At 40.1% G+C, this 9,832-nt stretch overlaps 1 protein-coding gene across 1 annotated transcript in view; it reads left to right on the top strand.

Annotated features, from left to right (window-relative positions):
* The first annotated feature begins 5,942 nt into the window (after positions 1 to 5,942).
* grm3 (glutamate receptor, metabotropic 3) overlaps positions 5,943 to 9,832 on the top strand; it is a 47,321-nt gene continuing 43,431 nt past the window's right edge. The window contains exon 1 of the mRNA XM_042496303.2: positions 5,943 to 6,095. The gene's annotated coding sequence lies outside the window, so the exon portion shown is untranslated. The remainder of the gene's footprint in view (positions 6,096 to 9,832) is intronic.

Genomic DNA, 9,832 nt, shown 5'->3' with positions numbered 1-9,832 from the left:
TCAGATACTGTACACAGTCTGTGTGTGTATGTGTACATGTGTGCACACATATATATATATACATATACAAACATTGGGATGTTTCTGTATTTGCATGTCTTAAGTATAATTTTATCACTTGCTATAATTGAAGCTCACTTTTTTTCACAGATTTTCACAAAACCGCAGTTTTGTTGTTTTTTTGTAGAGCATTGGCCTGCAGTAATTTTCAACCAATTACAAAAGGTTGTTGTGTTTGCTTTAACAAGTAACAGTTCTCTTGATACCAGACAGAATTGTCAACTTGTTAACAGTGATGGACAGGAACGAAGTACGTTTACTTAAGTACTGTACTAAAGTACTGTTTTTGAGCATCTGTACTTTATTTGAGTATTTTTTAAACTTATTACTTTGACTCCACTACATTTGAAAGACAAATATTGTACTTTTGACTCCAATAATTTTTTTATAAAGACTCTTGTACTGAATTACATTTGCTTTGAAGTCAGCTGAGTTTTTTTTCTTTTCTAAAATGCAAGTCAAGTCCATTAACTGTGATCATGCGCTTCTGTGGTGGTTTGTTTGTCAAAGTGGTGTTCCCGTACCTCTACTCCATGCATGTAAGTAAGTAAGTAAGTAAGTAAGTAAGTAAAGCTTTTATATATATATAGCACTTTTTAAAACATGCAGTTACAAAGTGCTTCACAAACACATGTACACACACTTAAATTAAATGAGTGAATGAATAAATTAACTCACTTTCAGTAAATTACAATAGGGAGCACAGTGCAATGAGGGACAGACAACATTTGAACAAAGAAAAAGATGGAGCTGCAATAGGAAGGCTTGCTGATAAAGGTGGGTTTTTTAGTGGACAGTTAAAAAAGCCGAAGGACTCAGCAAATCAGCCAGACTGGGGAAGATTGTTACAGAGGATAGGAGCTAAAACAGCAAATGCACGATAACCTTTAGTTTTGCTGCTTAGATTGGGCAGCTTATCGGTAGTGACAAGTGGAGAGCGGAGGTCAAGCTGTTTCACATTTCTGGCAATGCTGTGTAATAGAATTTGAAATAACGTATGTAGTCGCCATAGCAGATGACATGTTTTGGCTGATCGTTAAAAAGATTCTGCTGTGAATCCTGCTGTTGTTAATGTTTGTTTCAGTGTCAAGTTCTCTTCAGATTAAATAACATAAAATGATGAGAAAAACAAAAAGTTGAATTAAGCTAGCCTACAACTTGGGACTTGTTTACTTGCTTCTACAAGCGAGTCAGTGCATTTTTTAAGTTCTGTAAATGTATTCTGACAATATAACAATGTGTTGAAACAAATAAATTTTTTAAAAAAAGCACACTATATACTTAAGTTTTCTTAAAAGCAAGTATTCCAGTACTTTGACTCAACTAATAATTTGATGCAGCAACTTTCACAGGTATTGGAGTAAAATTTGACCAGGGGTATCCATATTTTGACTCAAGTAATAGGGTTGTGTAATTTGCTAACCACTCCTGATGACATTTCTTAAGATTGCATCTTCAGTCTGATATTACTTTCACTTGAACTGATTTCAGTGGGGGAGGGTTACATTTTCTCCAAACAATCACAAGAGACCAACGTATCATCCTGAATATTGCATAATTTCTAAGTCCACACTGATGTGTAGTCATGCCAATGTATGTCTTTTTCCAGGGTTTTAAGAGTGGAGTGGAGCGAAGAAAAAACATACTACAATGTTGGAGAATATTGAGAAGACATGTCGATTTGAAACAGCCTTGACAGCAGTGTCTTGCCATTGTCGTTATTACTCATCGTCATCATTCCAGCAACACAGTTTGACAAGATCTTTACAATTATGTTGGCCCTTCTGATGACACTGATCGAGTCCCACTGCAACGCTCATTGTTTATTTTTTATTTTAACCAAGAAAACACTGTTTTATGTCACGATGCCAGCCGAATGAGTCAACCCGAACTCAGTGGAGTGGGCAGATTCCAAGGTCTGGACCCAGGCAAACAGTTCTCTGCTGTTTACAGTAAATGTGATGCTTCTGCAACAAAAGCTCTGACAACACAACTTGTTAGTAAAGACAAAATTTAGGAAATGCAAATTAGTTCCTGATTTTGCACAAGTCCTTCAAAGAGAAAAGATAAGATGGTGACACAACCCGGCTCTTAGGATAGAAAAGCAGAGGAAGACACATTAACCAATAAAATAATGTATAAACTAAAAGTAAGCAAAATGAGCCAAACAAACTTCATAAAAAATGCAAAGGAGTGGTGAGGAGGTCTGGCAGCCAAAGACTGGCTGCTGCTGATGCTTCTATGTGCATGGGGCACACCATGACCAGGTGTGTCCAATAACACTGATTGAGCTAATCAAGTCTGCTGCACTGGAATAAAAAAAGCGCACCAGCACAGGAAGCAAGCAGAGGATCCTGGCAAGGGTTAAACTACAGAATATTTGTGTTACATTTTCTTTATGGCATTGTCATTTAGATTTTGGTATAATTATACAGTTTTAAATTAAAAGTTTACGTGTTTTTTGCATTCAAAATATGTCACAGTATGGAGAAAAGCTAAACTTTTATTTGTATTAAAAAAACAACAACAGTAAGTCGATATGATCCTACATTATAGCAAACAAGTTAAGGTGTAAAGCACTGTGGACAGAAGGTTATGTGAGGTGAGTCATAGCTCAATAACAAAGCCTTAATTTTTTGTGCATGCGCGCGCGTGTTTGTGTGTGTGTGTGTGTGTGTGTGTTGGACTGGCGAGCAGACGAACATGAGACAGGTCAGTGCACGTCCTGTGAGGAGTGTGTGGCCTGCAGTCTGTTGGCCATGCCTCTGTAACCAAGATAATTAGAGACCAACCCCCTGTTAGGAGCCATAAACAGCTCAAAACAACATTACCAACCATATGATACTCACACACACACAAACACACACGTTGTCAGTCAGCCATCTAAAACACATTTAGGGCAAATTTGATATGTGTCATACTTAACTTCCAAATTTAACGATAGTTTTCAACTGTGAGCCACACACTAACAGGAGGTCATTTCCCATTGTGGTGGTGAAATTCAGAGATTGGTTATGCAGCTCTCCTGAGACTTCAGCTCTCCTCCATCTGGAGTGTGCCCAAGAAAATATTTTCAAAAAGCCTTCAACCTTAAAACTTGACCTCAGATAATGAAATCAAAACAATTTTTGATTATTTTTTTGTTAGCTGCAGGTGCAGGAACCACATTTGGGATTTTTTTCTTCTTTTACCTAAGTCAAGCACGTTTTTTGTTTCCTAAATCTGGTTAATGACAGAAACAAAACACACACACACACACACACACACACACACACACGCACTCATCTCACAATAACTAAATATTTCACCCTTAATTTTCCATGGTGCACACTAACTACAGTTCAAGTGACGCTGCCTGTGCGCGCAGCTTGCGGATGCACTGTGTCAACACAGTCTCACTCTGAACTTGTCACATGGTGACGCTTGGTCAGTGACCTTCCACGTCAACCTATGACGTTGTATGGCGTATAATAACATCACTGGTTCTGTCCAGCCATGTGGACTCAAAAAGGTGGCTTTTGGCATTATGCTTGTACGCTGAGAGCACTGACAGAGCAGACGTATTTGACAAGTTTGGAATGAGAATGGGCTGGTTTATTTTGAGTCAGTGGTGGAGTATTGTTTGCTTCATTGGTCTGCCCACAGGAGGGGTGTAACACACTGCACTATTGGTGGATCATAAAGCAAATGCAAAAATACAACAAACCTAAAACAGTATTTTTGTCATCATAAAGAAGTCCTTTTGTCCACTTGGCCACCTCACAAATGACCACACCGAGCAAAGCAAATGGTTGTAACTGGCCCCGTTGTCTGACCAACACTGGGCACACTTCTAAACACACTCACTCCTCTGTGTGGAGCTCCATCAATCACGAGGCCAAGACAGGACAGAAGACCATGGGAAATGAAGCATGGCTAATTCTATTAGCGCAGGGACACAAACAATCTGTGGGGAATCAAAGGAGAAGGAAACATAATCCCAGTGGACCCACTTCCTGCTGCATGAGCTGGAGCAGTTCACCATGATAAGGCAAAACGCTAAATTCCTGCACACTGGCTTTTCATACACACACACATACACCAGTGCACACATACTCTTGTCCTAATGCCTGAAGATGGTTTTATATAGTGAGGTTTAAGTTGTCCATATTTACCCTCTATGACATTGGTATCTCCCTCATTTTTTCTTTCTTTCTCTCTTTCTTTCTTTCCTTCTCTCTTTCTTTCTTTCTTTCTCCCTTTCTTCCTTTCGGCTTTTCGGCTGTGCTGTGCCTCTAGAGGCCGGGCACAAAGCTCTCTCGCTGAGGGACCCTTATGGGACAAAGCTGGCTTTCTGGGCCTTCTGCATATATGCATGCCATGCAGACAATGAGGCCTTTATTAGAGTGGCCAGCATCTCCGAGCTGGAACGGCAGGGATGAGGGATGAAGTTCGGGAGAGCTGTGACTGACACTGGGCACTAGTGTGTGTGTGTGTGTGTGTGTGTGTGTGTGTGCGCGCGCGCACTTCCCACCTCATGCCTGTGCTTGCTTGTGTGTCACAGAGGTGTGAAGTGGATGCTCTTACCCTTACTTCTCCAGTCAGCTAATCAATCTCTGCCCATCCGAAGCTCACCCTCAGAGACAGCTTTTTTTTCTGCCATATGGTGTCACACAGTAGATACATGGAAAACATATGAGCCAGTCAGAAACTTCAGCCTCCTGTCGTCATACATCTGCATATAAAACAGGCAAAACAACGCCCTGTGGCCTGTAGCCGCAATCAGAAAACTGCTTTAAGCAAGCTCTCAGACAGTGTATCTCTATGCACTTGACTAACTTTACAATACTGAAATCAGGCCTCTAGACCGAGTGCCCCTGTGTGTGTGCAAGTGCATGTAGCGTGCATTTGTGTGTGTGTTTGTGTTGCGTGGAGAGAGGACGCTCTGTGACTCAATCATGCGTGAAGAGGATTTTCTGTTCAATAGGAGCTGCACACTTGCATACTTGCATTCTAATGACTCTATGTGCATAATCATACAAACAAGTACAGATGCACAGATGTGTGTGTATGTGTGTGTGTGTGTGTGTGTGTGTGTGTGTAAGTGTGTGTGTGTGTGTGTGTGCCTGCACTCACCCGGGTGCAAATAAACCACTGAGTGCCACCGTTCCTGCTCTCATGATGTTTAAAAAAAGAGAAAAACGATGAAAGACAGACACCTAACTTATGGAAAATAGAGTGTATATGTCGTAAGGTTGCCATATATCATGCATACTGTTAGTGTGATGTATGATAAAGGCTTCGGATTTAGACTTTGAGTCAAGCTCTGAGGGTGCTTGTTTCGATGTGCTGTATCTCTATCACTGAACCATGCAGCCAATGCTGTTTTTTCATGTTTAGTGCTGCTCTCACAGTTTTTCTCTGCAACTGACATCATAGAGTGTAATACTGTGTTAAAACATTGATGGAGCTTGCATGGAATAGAAAAAAAGGAAGTCTTTTTCTCTGTTTCGAGTCAGGTTGCAAGGACAGATGAATGTAGATGAATTCTGTACGTCATTCTGCACCTCAAACACAAATGTAAAACATTCATGTGGGATCATCTCTCTCTCTTCTCTCTCACTCTCTCTCTCCCCCCTTTTCTTTCTTCACTCAGTAAAGCCAGAGTTGTTGTTCTGAGTGGTAAACATGTGCTAAGGGGGGTGAATGGCTAAGTTTTCTTTTTATCCAATAAAAATGTCTCCTTGCCAGATCGATTGTTGTTGCTAGGAGACTGAAGCATCCTTTGGCAAGGGGCTACAGCTCTCCACGTCTGTTGTTTCTCCCTCTCTCTCTCTCTCTCTCTCTCTGACATGCACGCGCACCGTCACACACACACACACACACACACACACACACACACACACACACACACACATCCACGGAGCTGGCGCGCAGAGCAGTGGCGCCCATCCTCTCTCTCAGTGCGACTCCTCCGAGGGATCAGGAGTAGACTAAGTCAAACTTCCAGCGGCTGGAGATTTGTGCGCAACCTTTGAAGGATCCAAGTCGTCAAGGTAGGTCAAATATAACATATTCCTTTTCCGGTGGGCAAGTGTGTTGCAGTGCTAGATTTCAGGTTAGGCGACAGAGTGCAGAGAAAAATTGTCAGTCCGGGACCGTTCGAGCGCGCGTCAGCCAATCCTACGGTGGGGAACAATTTGCTTTGAACTTTGCGCAGGATTTAAACACCCAGTTGTGCTGCATAAATGTGGTTCCTGTGTATTTTAATCAGATGCTTGTGCTGATCGCGTTTTGTGATATAGAAAAAAAAGCCCGGGCTGCTAATCTCTGCAGCAGATGCATGATAAAGATCCAGAAGGTGAAACAAAGAGTATCTGCAGTTGCGTATTTTACGCTGCGTGGAGAAGTTATTTGGGTTCAGACAGACCGCAACAAGGCATGTCCCGCGGCTTGAAGCTTCCTGGGAGAAGGATGGGCGGGTAGTGCGTCTCTGGAAACAGGCATACAGGTGGATCTGATAACCGTCTGTGGTCACTGTGTGTCAGTGAAATGACTTTCTGTTCGCTTCTCAACAACCACCCCACACCTTGCGCCAGAGGAGAGGCGCGTGGACCTGTACTACAGCAGGACCAAAATACCTATATCCACACCAGATGTTATACACAGACTTTAGACAAAGACTTTTTACTGATGCATTAACAGTTTTATGGTTTTCTCAGACAGACGAGCTCTTAGGTGTCACAGAACTTCTCTCCTCTCTAAAATGATTTTACCATGTGAGCTTATAGTGACCTCACATTTTGTACATAGTGTTCAATTATTTCCTATTATTATAAAACATATACATTCATTTAGTTATGCTTGTATATTAAGTGTTACAGTATATTTCTCTCTGGTGATCACATTGGCGTGAATTGTGTGCACACTTCAGATGGTGTTAATACACCATATTTCCTACCAAACACCACCCACAATGAAGTGTATTCATCGATAACTTTTTCTGGTGTTCTCTTTTTATAAATCAAAAGATATAACTTTGCTGTAATAGTGTGCAGCCGACAACATCATGTTCCCGTTGTATCAGAGTCAAATATTTTCATGGAGTGCTAATACTAGAATTATATGTTACAAGATTTTACAAAATAATGGTGCAGTTTCATTCTGTGATAATTACTTACTTTGTAACTGTATAAAAATTGCAATATCTACATCAGAAGACAGGCTTACAGTGAGAGTAACGAGAATTTTAAATCAACTCTTGTATGCTATATTAGAGAGGAATGAAAGAATAAAAGATTTACTCAGAAGAGAGGTGGATAGTACCTGTACTGCTAGGTATCTTAGAGGAATTGTCTCAGTGGCAGATATATAAATTATACTATTAATAGTAATAATAATGATAATGCATTTGTTGTGCAGAGAAAAAAAAGGTATTTAGTGAATGAAGAACTTGCAGGATTTTGTCTTTTTTTAGGGGAGGGGTCAACAAGTTAAATATATTTTACAGTTTTGAAATCTCTGCACATTATGTTGGTTCTGACTCAACATGTTTGCGTGTATATCCAGATTTCATGTGTTTGTGCCCAAGTGGGTGTGCAACCTGTTGCGTAATGAAGTGTAATTTCGTACATGTGTTAACTAACACATGCGCAATAAGTAGAGTTTGAACACTGATGAGTGTCTGTGTGTGTTTGTGTGCATTGGAGGTTCAAACACCGTGTAGGAGGGGGTCGCCAGTGTGAGTGGACAATTTGGTGACATTAAAAAAACATGCTTACATACTTCATTATAAATATGTTTGTGTCCATGTGTGAGTCAGGGGACAATAATGTGTCAGTGAAAAGATTTGGTTGCGAATTTCAGCTTTTTTTGTGCAGGTGAATGTGCACACATGAGCTTGAGATTGTGCATCTTTGTGTGTGTGTGTGTGTGTGTGTGTGTGTACAAATGGCCTTGTAGCTTCCACACAGCACCACTCACTGGACTGCATGCAGTACAGATCCTCATCATTAGTAGTGTACTAGCACAGTGCATAGGAAAAGGAAGCCCCTGCACCACTGATGTCCTCTCATCTTATTGGATTTGTGAATTGGCAGAGGTGTTATGTGTGGATGTAAGTGTGTGATGTGACATAGATTTTGGAAGCACAAGCAGTGCTGATTGTAGAAAATCACAGGTTTATGGGCTTCCTGTGATTGATTTGATGTGTTTGGTAAATACAGCATCTGGTGACTTGCTTCAACATCACACAGTAAGCTAAACTCAGTGATGTCTTATTGACTCCATACAGCCCAAATGTAAATCCTGTGAGCATAGAGTTAAGGTTGGAAAAAGACTTCAGCCAGCTCTGGGGTAATGCCATAAAAATGTCTATGTAAAGGCCACATGTTTCTGTGCAAGACAGCACTCTGGACCCAGCCATTTACATAATACTCTGTCCAGTACCAGAAACTCTGCTCCTATAAACCCCAAAAGGTACCTGTAAAAACACTGTTGTTTTATCATTCATGAAGGACGTTTGAGTAAAACGTATCTGAATATCTATAGAATTTTCTGAAATTACACCTGCAGCTTAGTCCACTTTTCTGCTCTCCATCTATAGTAGTGGTTGTCTGATATTGGTTTTTAGGGCTGATACTGATACCGCATATTAGTAGCTAATGAGGCCCATAACGGATATTTGGGACCGATATACATTTACAAAAAAAAATGAAAATCTTTTTGTCAATATTTAGAATACGGAATATAACAAGCTCCAACACAAAACTGTTTAAATGCCTTTAGTAAATACTTAATCAAAACTGAGATTTTTAACATCATATACAGCAAGTTCCCAGCAACTTTATTATAAAGACAAGTGAAAATTTAAATAGAAAATGAATAAATAAAATTGCACCCTGGGGTTTTACAAAATAAAAGTTCCGCCCACGCTGACACTTTCTTTGCACTTTTTAATTAAATGTTTTTATCACTGATCAGCAAAATACAATGCCATTACAGATAATCGGCAAAATGCCAAATATCGGCCCTAATAATTGGCCAAAGGCTCTGTAAGGCAATCTGACATATATAAACACACCACCTCATAATATGCATTAGGACTGAAATGTGTGTGTTTAATCATTTATTCTGTGTCTGGAGCATACAGTATGCACTGAATGTATGGGTAGACTGCAGAAGTGTGGATAATGCTGCAAGAGTGCTTTCTAAGGACACTTTGTCACTATTGGAATTAACTGTATCCATTACTCGCTGACCACAGCCTCCATGCTGCATGAAGGACAAAACCTTTTACTTTTCAAGCCTACAGGGTGTGATTTATATGTCCAAAAAAACAAAAAACTTGGATGGAGTACTTAATAATAGATCAGCCCTACAAAATCTAACATCTGTTTTTGCACTTAGATTACTAAATATTGAAAGTAAAAGTACAAGTAAATGTTGTTAATAAAAAAAGCAAGTGGTCAGAGTTTATTTCTTCATAACGCACACCATCTTAAAAATGGTGCCTGCATTGCAATTGAAGAACAAGGTCATTTTATAATTTAAAGGATTTGAAGAACAAAATTCAGTTTTTTCTTCCTTTCTTCTTTTTTAATTATCCGTCTCTCCATTCCTTTCCTCCTCCCTTCGTTCCCTATTTTGTTGTAAATAACCATAATCTATAGTCAAGTGGCCCATCTTCTGAGCCACCTGACACCCCACTCCCAAGCATACTTAAGTATCGTAACTAAGTATTTGATACTTTGTTACATTACACCACTGCACATATCCCCAGAGCTAATCGCCG

The sequence above is a fragment of the Plectropomus leopardus genome, chromosome 7 (genome assembly GCF_026936395.1).
Source record: "Plectropomus leopardus strain MGB_pleo_1.0 chromosome 7, ASM2693639v1, whole genome shotgun sequence".
NCBI classification, from domain to species: Eukaryota; Metazoa; Chordata; class Actinopteri; order Perciformes; family Serranidae; genus Plectropomus; species Plectropomus leopardus.
This window is presented reverse-complemented; position numbering and strand designations above follow the sequence as displayed.